General features: G+C 48.1%; 1 protein-coding gene across 1 annotated transcript in view; it reads left to right on the top strand.

Annotated features, from left to right (window-relative positions):
• LOC135700797 (G-protein coupled receptor Mth2-like) overlaps positions 1–13,265 on the top strand; it is an 81,274-nt gene that overhangs the window by 64,088 nt on the left and 3,921 nt on the right. The window lies entirely within an intron of this gene.

Here is a 13,265-nt window from a genome sequence, read left to right as displayed (position 1 = left end):
TAAGGGCAGATAACAAAAGACATCAAGAGAAACTCTACACAAAACATCGAACCTTCTACCTAGCTATTCTAGTCGTTTTGTACTGAACAATCTGTGAAAATCAAAATCATCCTTCGAGGGTATCGTAAGATATCTCGGTTTTAAGAATTTGTGCGATTTTTCCTTACAGCGTCGGTTATTTGAATATGTTTGGGCAACTTCATTAACCTATACCTTTTTTTGGATGAATTCCTAGAAACACGAGAAATGATAAAGTATTCGAATTTTTAACAGTTATCATTCTTGGAATGAGGTTCCAGTGAAATGAAAGGCCAAGAGTTTGATATAAAACAGTAAATTGGATTTATTGAATAAAATGGCGCAACTTGCTCAGTGGCTTGTAGACAGCTATAGACTGGTACACATATTATCAACTGATACGTTATTAGGACCATCGTTGCACCTTTAACACTCCTCTTTTTATCTTTTTTTTTTTTTCCTTCGGTTTGTTTTTCCGTCGATCTTGTTTTCCGTGCTGAGCACCAATGCTACCGACGTGCCAGGAAGGCAGCTCCCACACCTAGACCCTACCTATCGACTCATCAACTCATGAACCGGGGACCAACGGCTTTACGTCCCATCCGAAGGAAGGCGTGATCAGAGATGTTATGCCTCAGAACATCTCGGCGGCGCCGACTGGGATTGAACCCAGGCCTGCTGGGGTCAGAGGTAATCACGCTTACCTCTACACCACCGGCGCCGTTATCACACTCCTCTTCAACGAACATGTTTTGCTCACGATGATAGACCTAGCATTCCAGCCAGCTTATGGTGCTTGATGATACCTAATGGCTTAGTCAAAATATCAGCCACCATATTTCCCGTTGAACAGTACTCTAGATCCAGCACCTTGTCTTCGAATAGCTGCTTTATGTAGTATTGCCTTGTTTAGACATGCTTGGATAGACGAGTAGCCCTTTCTGTACCGACAAACTTGATACAACTTTGGTTGTCCTCACGAATAGTTACCGGACCACCTTGTTGCACACCAAGATCTTTAAACAGACTCAACAACCATACCAGCTCCTGGCTTGCTTCACTCAGTGATACATATTCCGACTCCATTGATGAAAGCGTGACACAATTCTGTCTTCGGCTAACCCAAGAAACTGCTCCGCCTGCATAGTGGAAGGCGAAACCAGTTGTAGACTTGCGTGTTTCAATATCGCTAGCCCAATCGGCATCGGAATGGCCAATTAGACCCTCATCGGTATTAAAATTCAACCCCCAGTCCTTCGTAGTATTCAGGTAACGGATCACTCTTTTGGCCGCGACATAGTCCGCTTCTGTTGGCGCACTCACCTTTCCGCCAAGTATCGCAACGCATGTCGCAACATCCGGTCTTGAGCACACCGCTATATAAAGAAGCGCGCCGACCAAACTTCTGTACATTGTAGCATCCGATAGTAATGAACTTTTTTTTTTTTTTTTACTTTAAATGATCTTTATTTCTGGTATTTGTGTGGTTTTACATGTATGAATTAACAAGTGACACAGATGCGTCTTTTCAACTTTAGTTCATTTGAAATTTTTAATTATTATTTAAAGTTTCTAGTCCTATCAGGCCTATTTTTAAGAAATACCACCTTGGTGGGATTGGTTTAAATTGGAAAAGGGAAACTACTTATAACTACTATTTACAACTTCAACTAACCTACAACTACTATATGCACCTAACCTACTATATACAAATTTCTTATCAAAGCATGTTCTGATACATTACATTTTTGTGCAAATTTAGTCTTAATTTCGTTTATTATAGAATCTATTTTGGCAATGCCTGCCTCTTCGTGTAAATTTGTTATTCTAGTGTCGAAAGGACGATCAAGTACCATCCTCAGCACTCTATTCTGAGCGACCTGGATTTTGTTCCTGTGAGTCTGTGCACATGATTCCCACACCGGAGCTGCGTAGAGCATCGCAGGTGCTATGATTTGTTTGTAGACGGCCAGTTTGTTCACCCTTGAGAGGCGGGATCTGCGGCAAATCAGCGGATACAGACACCTAACTAAGCTTGAACGCTTAACTAACGTCTTTTCTATATGCGAGCGGAACAGGAGCTTCTCATCGAATACCATTCCAAGGTACGTAACTTCAGCAGACCACTCAACGCTTGTGCCATCCATGACTACTGTGCAAGAAGATGCCGGTATCAGTTTGGGTGATTGCCTATGCAGGAACATGATAGTTTGGGTTTTGGAGGCATTGATTTTGATTTTCCAAGTTTTTGCATAGTCAGCAAAGGTGTCAAGGCATCGTTGTAATTTGTTTGTAATTTCGCGAGGCATTCTGCCCTTGACTGATATCGCGGTATCATCTGTGAACAGGAAGAACACGCAACCGTCTCCGAGGGGAGGAATGTCAGAAGTATACGAGCTGTAGAGCAAGGGGCCCAACAAACTGCCTTGTGGAATGCCTGCCGGGATGGAAAATTTGTCGGAGAGACAACCATTCAACGATACCTTGAACGACCTTTGCTGAAGGTAGTTACGGGTAATTTTGACCAAATGCAACGGTAAATTGAAATTGCAAAGCTTGCATATAAGCCCGTCATGCCAGACATTGTCAAACGCCTTTTCGACGTCTAGCAAGGCCATGGCTGTGGACTTGGATACAGCCTTGTTACTTCGAATGTTGTTCATCACCCGTACTAGCTGATGGGTGGTGGAGTGCCCCTTCCTGAACCCAAACTGTTCCGGTAGGAGAATATTGTTTTCCTCCACAAACTTGAGCAATCTATTGAGAATGAGTTTCTCGAACAATTTGCTCAGCGCTGAGAGGAGGCTGATCGGTCTGTAGCTTGACGGCAATGCTGGATCTTTACCGGGTTTGCGGATCGGTATGATTTTTGCTACTTTCCAGATGCTTGGAAAGTAGTGCAGTTCCAAACACCTGTTGAAGATTGCGGTTAGAAGAGACTGCACTTTCATGCTGAGTCTCTCCAAGATCAAGTTGAATATACCGTCAAACCCGGGAGCCTTCATGTTCTTGGTGCATTTCAGCGCTGAGCAAATCTGTTCTACCGTAATTCTATCCTCCGGAGGCACGGCACAAGGGGAGTAATCTACATTTTGGACGCATTGCGTCACCTGGTTTTCGAGCGGACTTTGGATAGTTGAGCCAAGCAAATGCGATGCAGCAATATGATTGCCAATCGCATTTGCTTTCTCTTGTGGGGTTATGAGCCGATTGTCATCATTTCCGACTCTGAGAGGTGGAACGGGTTTGGGATGAGTTTTCAGCACCTTGGCTACCTTCCAGAATGGACGGGAGCGGTCATCCAGATTCAGGACAACACGCCCGAAACTTTCATTTCGGATTGAGTCCATTCTGGAAGCATCTGCCTGTTCAGATCGGCCATTTCACGTTTCCTCGCTAGATCTCCAGTCCTCTGAAACTGGCGTCTACGCACATTTCTCAAGCGAATCAGTAATTGGGTGTGGGAATCAATGGCAACAAACTTACCCCTCACAGGAACATGTCGAACACACGTCTCGTCAGCCACGGATATGGCCTGGTGGAGTCCTTCAAGTGCCCGGTCGATGTCCTCTACGGTGTCAAGCGGCGGATTTTCATCGATGTTTCTGTCAACCACATGCCCAAACTGCACCCAGTTGACATGATGGTAATCTTTGCGCAGGCTTTGAGCAGGTGCCACGTGGGTGCCGACTTCAGCCACCACCGGTTGGTGGTCGGAACTGAGATCGTTTTTTTTTCCTTTGGTTTGTTTTTTTTCCGTCGATCTTGTTTTCCGTGCTGAGCACCAATGCTACCGACGTGCCAGGAAGGCAGCTCCCACACCTGGACCCTACCTATCGACCCATCAACTCATTAACCGGGGACCAACGGCTTTACTTCCCATCCGAAGGAAGGCGTGATCAGAGATGTTATGCCTCAGAACATCCCCGCGGCGCCGACTGGGATTGAACCCAGGCCTGCTGGGGTGAGAGGTAATCACGCTTACCACTACACCACCGGCGCCGTTAACTGAGATCGTTGATTGCCATCGGTTTGGATAGTCCAATGTTCGATAGAAAAAAGTCCAACGTGGAAGGGTTTCCCGCCGGAGAGATGAATGTCGGTTCAACAGGGAATTCCACTGTATACAGCCCATGCTGCGAGTGGTCGAAGAGCAGATGTCCGTTCTGATGCCGCTGATAGTTCCACCATGCTTCGTGTTGGGCATTTAAATCGCCCCCAATGACGAATCGTGAGCTCGTGCGAGTGATGGTGGTCAGATCATGCTTGAATTGGATGTCCAATCCATTACTGGCAGCATACTGACGAGGGCAGTAATGGTGATTCCACCTCCACACTAAGGGCCTCGATGATAGAAGTGCGAATATGCGGTAGCGTGCAGAACTTGATTCCTTTCTTGATGATGATCGCAACACCACCCCCCCCTGAAGTCGATACGATCAAGCCGGATAATGTGGTGATCAGGCAACCAAAAGCTGTCACCGGATTTAAGATGGGTCTCTGTTAGGAGGCCCACGTCGATACTATGCTTGCGGAGGAAGTCAGCAAGCTCGAGTCTTTTTGCCTTTACAGAGCATGCGTTCCATGTGACGACAGTTATCGGTTTAGACACCATACTGAATAATAAACTTACCGAGCACTTGGATCTGTTCGGGCTTGCTGCGGCACTGACGAAGAGCGCTGGTCATGTCGACGAAAATCTTAACCAGCTCATCCGCAGAGAAGAGATCGGGATTGGCGTTTTGTGCTGGTGGTTGTCTCCTGGGTCATCCCTGCCTTGGATGGGTGGAACACCTCCACCTGTCCCTGGTGGGGCAACGTCTCATCCAACACCGAATTCAGACAACTTACCGAGGCCAACCAGCATCGTCCACACGCAAAACACCATCTTTGATCACGCCGCCGTTGGGACATCCCTGTCCTGGGTGGGCGGATCCCCTCCGCCTGCCCCTTGTGGGGCTCTGTCTTATTCTGGACACAGCGAACTGTCAAGCAGCAACTCTAGTCAGACGCAAGCCTCCCACTTGTTTGATATCAGCGAGTTGGAAGACTTGAGCTGTCCCTCCGAGGACGTTACCACCAGCAGACACCCCGTTCCTGCTCTGCCAGTACCCATCAACTTTATCCTCCAGTGGAACGTGAACGGTTTCCTGAACCACCTCGGCGACTTGGAGATGCTTTGCCACAGCAATCCACCCTGGGTGATAGCTCTCCAAGAAGTTAACAAGGTGACGGTAGACCAGATGGATCGTTCCCTTACCGGAAAATACGCCTGGACCCTCAAAAGAGGCAGCAATTTTCGCCACTCCGTAGCCATTGGTGCATACCTTTTAACGAGATTGACCTGGGAACTGATCTTCCAATAGTTGCTGTTCAATTGGAGAAGCCGGCAAACATTGCGATTGCCTGTGCATACCTGCCATGTGGGAGAACATTGCTACAAAATCTGTCAAATAAAATCACCGGCGTTTTCAGCAAGCTACCCGAACCAAGGATGTTTGTCGGAGACCTCAATGGGCATCATCCAACTTGGGGCTGTCCTCGTCCCGATCCTAGAGGAAGCATCCTAATGGACCTACTCGATCAGGAAGACATGGCGGTGCTCAACCATGGAAACCCAACATTCTTCAACGGACGTCACGCCACGGCTATCGACGTCTCTTCGATCAGCCGTTCCATAGCAGGAAAAGTCACGTGGTGCACCAATGCAGATTTGTACGGAAGTGATCATTACCCCATCCAAATGCAGCTTTCGTCAGCCACGGCCCCAGAAGTCACGAAAAGGCCTCGCTGGCGGTACGACGAGGCTAACTGGGATGGGTATCAGGGGAAAATTCTATCGCTGATCCTCGAACGCAATCCGCTAACCATCCCGGATTTTTCTAAGTTGGTGTTAGATGCTGCATCCGCTACCATACCAAAGACCAGTAGCCTACCTGGACGAAAAGCCCTCCGTTGGTGGAGCGAAGACACCAAAAAAGCCGTTAAAGCCCGCCGGAAAGCTCTACGGAAACTCAGGCGAACCCCGAGAGATGACCCAAACAGGGAAGAGCTACTAACCCGGTACCGTGCACTGCATATTCAATGCAGAAAAGAAGTGAGAAGTGCGAAGCTAAACAGTTGGTCTGGTTTCCTTGAAAGCATCAACGCCTCCCAGTCCTCTGCCGATCTCTGGAGCAGGGTTAATGCTCTCAGCGGTAAACGGCACTCGACGCCATTACATGTACAAGCTAACGGAGTTACCATCTCCGAACCGGCAGCCGTCGCCGAAGAACTCGGAGGGTATTTCGCCGAAATTTCGGCCATCTCCGGTTACGATATCCACTTTCAGCGGTTGGCAAAGCCTACCCGTACATCAGTCGCTGAGTTCAGTATCCCGCCTGACACGGACAACCTCGAGATCAACGAGCCTTTCTCCTGGGAGGAACTCCAGCACGCACTAAACCGCAGCAACGGCAAATCTGCGGGACCTGACGATCTCGGGTATCCACTTTTAAAAAAGCTGCCCCTTGAGGGCAAGTGTTGCATGCTTGAGATGCTCAACCAACTCTGGGTCTCTTATACCTACCCGACGCTGTGGAAGGAGAGTCTCGTCGTGCCCATCCCGAAGGCAAACGAAAAAGACAAGGGCACATCTAAGTTCCGACCGATCGCTCTCACATTCTGCATGGCCAAGGTATTCGAACGTATGGTGAACCGTCGACTCAAGATGTTCCTTGAAACCAACAGCTTGCTCGACCACCGACAACATGCCTTTCGACAAGGTTTCGGTACGTCCACGTACTTTACCACTCTGGGGGACGTGCTCAAGGAAGCTTACGACCAGGAACACCACGTTGAAATCATCTCTTTGGACATCTCCAAGGCTTTCAACCGGACGTGGACGCCAGCCGTCCTGAAAAAACTAACAAACTGGGGCTTGAAGGGGCATATGATGTATTTCATACGAAACTTCTTGACCGACCGGTCATTTCGTGTATTGGTGGGGAACACGCGGTCGAAAAGTTTCAGTGAGGAGACTGGAGTCCCTCAAGGCTCCGTTATCGCAGTCACGTTGTTTCTGGTGGCAATGAACGGGGTATTATATATTTGTTTACGCTAATGATGTGCTGATTGTGGCCTCCGGTCCTACACAGATCCGAACCCTACGGCAAGCGCAAGCGGCAGTCTCTGTCGTCGTCAAATGGACCGACTCGATGGGTTTCCAGCTATCCGCCAGGAAGAGCATCCGATGCCACGTATGTCCGTCTCAGCACCGAGTCAATAGCACCCCAATTACGATCCACGAGCAAGCCATTCCAAACAGGAAAACAGTTCGCGTCCTCGGCGTACTGATCGACCGAACGCTCTCCTTCGACCAGCATTTCCAACAGGTCAAAAAGTACTGCCGCAGTAGACTCAACCTCGTTAAAACGATCTCTCGGCCTCACCGATCCAACAACCGCGATGTTCGGTTCCGGGTGGCGCGAGCCATCATCGACAGTAGGTTGCTTTACGGGACGGAAATTACTTGCATCGCTTCCGAGAAGCTGATTAGAACCCTAGCACCAGTCTACAACAGCTACATCCGCATCATATCTGGTCTCCTGCCATCCACTCCAGCAGACGCCGCATGCATCGAAGCGGGTCTTCTTCCTTTCCGGTTCTGCTTAAAAGCAAATATTGCCACAAAAGCCGCCGCCTTTTCCGCCAAGACCTCCGGAAACAATAGGATCTTTCTCCTCGACGAGGGGAACAGAGTCCTCCGCACGGCCGCCGACATCGACCTCCCCCCAGTGGCCAAAGTCCATTGGCATGGAGAGAAAAGTTGGCACTCTTCACGAATCCAATTGGACAATCGGATCAAGAACCGCTTCAAAGCAGGGGATGCTTCCATCATTTTGCGCAGATCGGTCGCCGAGTTACTTGGTTCCAACTATGCCGACCACGTACATCGGTACACTGACGGCTCCCGATCGATAAACGGAGTAGGTATCGGGATTTTTGGAGACGGTATTGCTGAAAGCAGCAGTCTTCCTCCACAATGCTCGGTTTTCTCGGCCGAGGCTGCAGCGATCTTCCGTGCCGCTACGACGCCAGCCAACAAACCGATACTTATATTAACTGACTCACACAGCGTCGTTCAAGCAATCACCTCGGAAGCACCAAAACACCCATGGATCCAGGCGATTATCAAGTACGCCCCACCGAACACCGTGTACACATGGATTCCCGGACACTGCGGAGTGCCAGGTAACGAGTCTGCTGATCACCTTGCCGGAGCCGGGACATCGGGTCCCAGACTCACCAACAAGGTACCCCTACAGGACGTCAGACGGTGGATCATGCGGACCATTCGAGCGACATGGGAAGCTGAGTGGTTCCGCAACAGAACTGCCTTCATCCGCAAAGTAAAAGGGTCAACTGAACCATGGAGAGAACTGGACAACCTGAGGGATCAACGCGTGATTTCGCGGCTTCGAACCGGGCACACTAAACTCTACTATAACTATGGTGGCCTGCCGTTCCGCAGAAGCTGCATCATCTGTGGGGTACCCTACACCGTCGAATACATCCTGTGCAACTGCCCGGAATTCCAAAATCTTCGGGAGTCACTCTGCCTAACTTCCAGCATCAGCGATCTGCTCGGGAATGACACTTCGGCCTCGGCAGCACTAGTAACCTTCTTAAAAGAAGCCAAAATCTACCACTCGGTATAGCAGGAATTTCTTTCGGCCGTCGGGACATCTCAGCTGGATGGATTTCCCCTATTGGACCCATGCCAGCTGAGCTCTGTTTTGTTTGGATTAATCGTTTGTAGCTTGTCTTAAATCATTTTGTTTTCTGTTGTTCTTCTGTTTCATTATTTTATATATTGTTATTTTTTCATAAAAGTTGAAGAACCAGCAACCAAAGTTATTAACTAAATGTTAATATACCATGTATCTAGAGGTTACTCACTCTGAGCCCTCTCCTTTCTTCGGAGATGAACTAGCCATTGGCTAAAAATCTCCTTAATAAAGAACTAAAAAAAAAAAAAAAAAAAAAAGCCGGCGAAAGCACAATTAGGTCTGTGCGCCCTCTAAAACTCTTGGGGGTTATGCTCGACGATAAGCTCAGCTTCGGCTGCCACGTCGAGTACGCCTGCAAGAGAGCGTCTATGGCTGTGGGGGCATTATCCCGTATGATGTCAAACAGCTCGACAGTGAATGCCAGTAAGCGCAGGCTCCTCGCTGGGGTCGTAGTATCTGTCCTCAGATACGGCGGCCCTGCGTGGGCTGCGGTACTGGATATTGACTGCCACAGGCAGAAATTAGAAAGTACACACAGGCTAATGTGCTTGAGGGTGGCCAGTGCATACCGCACTATCTCGAGAGAGGCCGTCTGTGTCATAGCAGGGATGATGCCAATCAGCCTTATTATTAAGGAGGATGTGGTGTGCTATGACGCGAGGACCGTTCGAGGGGTGCGCAACAACGCGCGAGTTGTGTCGACCGCGAGATGGCAATCGGAGTGGGAAAACTCCACAAAGGGGAGGTGGACTTACCGCTTGATACCTTCCGTATCAAGCTGGGTCAACAGGCGCCATGGGGAAGTAAACTTCCACCTGACACAGTTCCTGTCAGGCCATGGCTGCTTTAGGAGCTACCTGCATAGGTTCGGACATGCATAGGTTCAGAGCGCGGTGGTGACTGCGGTCACCCACATAGTTTCGGTATTACAACGACAGTGGCGAGCCGAGCAGCAGTTACCTACTGCCCGACCAGATCGTTAGAGTATTGCTAGAGAGGCGCCATAGCGCTACAGCGGCCCCTCCCACGAAGTAATGCCTTCGGGCGGTTCCGGGGAGGTTAAGGGCCAAGCGCACAGGGTAAGGTTTAGTGGGTCGGGAGTGAAGTTCTCCCATCCCCACACCCTGAGTTCCTTCTCAGGTGTCTGTAAACAGATTCCCCCCTGTATAAAAAAAGGCCTTCCCCTGCACTAACTTCACCAACTGTTGTAAGGCGGTTGTCTTCTCTGCATTACTTATCTCCTCTGTTCTCGGAACTTCTGGCTGCTTCTTCAGAATACTGATGAATCTCTGTACCCATACCATAACATGAACCATTCGTCGATAAGAGCTGATGTTCACGAATATAGGGAATGATTCAATGGGTTGCTCGGCACTAAGGTTGACAGCTACTCGAATTTCAGGGATTTCTTCAGGATCTTGGAACTCCTGTAGCCACACAGTTTCGGTACTTGACAGGAACTCAGGACCATTCCACCACAAAGATGAATTTTGGAGATCCTTTGGCATCATTCCTCTCGATATGATGTCCGCTGGGTTGTCATTGGTGCCTACGTGACGCCACTTCATAGTCGATGTCAACGCCTGGATATTTGTGACATGATTTGCCCCAAATAGCTTGAGTTGTTCTGGACGTCGATTGATCCAAGCAAGAGCGATTGTAGAATCGCACTAGAGCACGGTTTGATCCGTAGAAATGTTTGATGATTTAATGGTAGCAGTGACTTATTGAGCTAAGAGCAGAGCACCACATAATTCCAGCCTGGGTATTGTAAGATCAGACTGCGATTTTCTTGGGCTTGTGGATTTCTTGATAGGGGCCACACGTGACTTTGAGCATACTAGCGATACATTGTCCTGACCGTTTTCTTAAGCGGACCTCAGATAGAAGCACGCACCGTAGGCGTACTTTGATGCATCACAAAAGCCATGGATTTGGATAGAGACCGATGCAAATGGCAGAATGCAACGCCTCAGCTTGACCTTTCGTAGACACTCCAACTGCGACTTGAAATCTGCCCATTCTTCGACGTCTTCTTTGTCAGCATCCTCATCCAAATTTTTCTCCTTCTTCCACATGAATTGTATGATGAGTTTCACCACGATGATTACTGGCCCAGTCAAGCCAATCGGATCGAAGAACTTTGAGATGCTCGATAATATAGTCCGCTTCGTAGTCTCCGATTTACCGACGATGATGGAATCAACGTTGAACATGAAAACATCTTCGTCAGGTTTCCAAACAATTCCAAGAGCCTTAACCGATTGTTTCTCACCAACCAGCATCTTCTTCTCAATGCTGTCCTGAGGGAGGGTTTTGAGAAATTCACTGCTGTTCGAGAACCACTTGTGAAGCTCGAATTTGCCGCTTACAAAAAGTCCCATGATCTCATGTTGCAGTTGGATCTCTTGATCGAGTGTTTCTGCTCCTGTTAAAACGTCATCAATGTACGAATCTTCAGCTACAACCTTCGCCGCCTAAGGAAAACGTGCTGCTTCGGCGATACAAAGTTGCTTCACTGCTCAAACCGCTTGGAATGGTGCACTCGCTAGTCCGTAAGTCACCGTTGTAAGTCGATACTCGATTGGATTTCTTATTTCCTTGACTGTCCACAAGTTGAAATTGTTGATGCTTACCTGCAGTTACTACCTGTCGATACATTTTACCAACGTCTGCCGTAAACGCAATCTTCGGAACTCGGAACTTCATCGATATTTCATTTAGTTTGAATTGTATCACCTGTTCAACAAGAAGGTTATCGTTCAGTGCTACTGTCCGGTTTCTTGACAGCATGGTGAGGAAGGAACTAAATGTGTCCAGGTTCAGATACGTAAATTTCCAAAGGACCAACCTCCACTATATGCCCCAGACTGATGTATTCATTAATGAAGTCCTCGTAATCTCCAGCCAGCAACCAATTTTTGATTAGTCTCATGTCTAGGACATGAAGTCGTTTCAATGCCATCTGATTCGAATCACCAAGATTAGGACAGCCTTGCTTGAAGGGTAATTCCACCACGTATCGACCATCCTCCTGACGACGGTAAGTCGACGTTCTGCTTGATCTTCTTCAGTCGTACACTTCGATTCAGTACCACAATCTTCCACTTCCCAGAAACGCTTCAGCAATTCATCCAGATCCTCGTTTGTGACCAAAGCAGAAACTAGTGGCTTCTTGACTTCCACTTTTCCACCAATCACCCAACCAAAAGGCGTTTGTTGCATAACAGGGCTACCATTCAGCAGAGGGACCCGGTTGTTCTCCAAGACCTTCGTGTATACATCCATACCAATCAGGAATCATCAAGGTATCTACCTCAAAACCTTCGAGAGGAAGATCTGCTGTTATCCGCTTAGTAACCAGACATTCGATTTCGGTCTCGTACCTGGATCTCCCTTGGGTTTTCACAGCCCAAGCCACTGAACGCAGTCTTCGGTAATATAGTGGACCATGGATCCAGAATTCAAGAGCACTCGGACCTTGTGTAACTTCTTGTGGTAGTCTTGTTGTTCACGTTGATCTTTGGGTTGTTCAATCGGTACATTCTCCCTCGGGACTACGGAAAATGATTGTTTGGTTTCCAAATGCAGCAATGTATGGTGTTTCTTCTGGCAGGTTCGACACAAACTCCGATTGCATTGACTCGACGTGTGGCTGTTGGACAAACAGTTGAAGCAAAGGTTAAGCACTTTCGCTTTCTCGATAGGTTGTGGATAAGTCAGCTACAAGAAACCTTCACACTGGTTGATGCAATGGTTTTGACGACACAAGAAACAACTGGTTTTGCTGCGCTCACGAGTAGTAGTTGTAGCGAATGCACGATTCGATGATGACGATCGAGGACCAGAAGCAGAGGTCAAAGGTTTCGACGAACGGTTGGCAGTAACAGGGGCACAACTTTTGTTTATACATTCCAAATTCTCCAACATACGGCAGTGGTTTCCCAAAAAATCTACCAATTCCTTCCCTGATGGACTTTCACTTTCTCCGATTTCTGCTCATACTACCGACGAGTTCGTGGGTGAAGACGCATCATGACCATTTGGCCGAAAACCAATTCGGACATTTTATCCAGTGTAATTCCAAGGGCATTCAAAGTTCGAATGTGCTTCAGGAAACTATCTAGCATTGTTCGCAAACCTGCAGCATTTTCGGACGTCAGAGAGGAAATCTTGAACAAATCACCCAAATGTTTTTCGATCGACCATCGCTTTTTTTCGTAGCGACGGGTCAATGCATCCCAGAGAGAGGAGAAAGTCTTTTCGTTGCATTGCAAGTTTCTTGCTTCCCCACACAGACACATTCGTAAATAGTACAAGCGTTCGAAATCGTCCAAATTCTCACGACGACAGATAATCGAATTAAACTGATCCCGAAAGTAAATCCAGTTTTCGTAATGACCGTCCAATTTGGGAAGCGGAGTGTCGGGCAATTTGGATTTTGAGGAATGAGAATCAGATTATTGTTTCACGGAA

Source organism: Ochlerotatus camptorhynchus, unplaced genomic scaffold (assembly GCF_037179485.1).
Source record: "Ochlerotatus camptorhynchus isolate MF236.1 unplaced genomic scaffold, CSIRO-AGI_Acam_v1.1 ptg000002l, whole genome shotgun sequence".
Classification (NCBI taxonomy): Eukaryota; Metazoa; Arthropoda; class Insecta; order Diptera; family Culicidae; genus Ochlerotatus; species Ochlerotatus camptorhynchus.
Note: the sequence above shows the minus strand (reverse complement) of the source record. Positions and strands in the feature narration are given on the sequence as shown.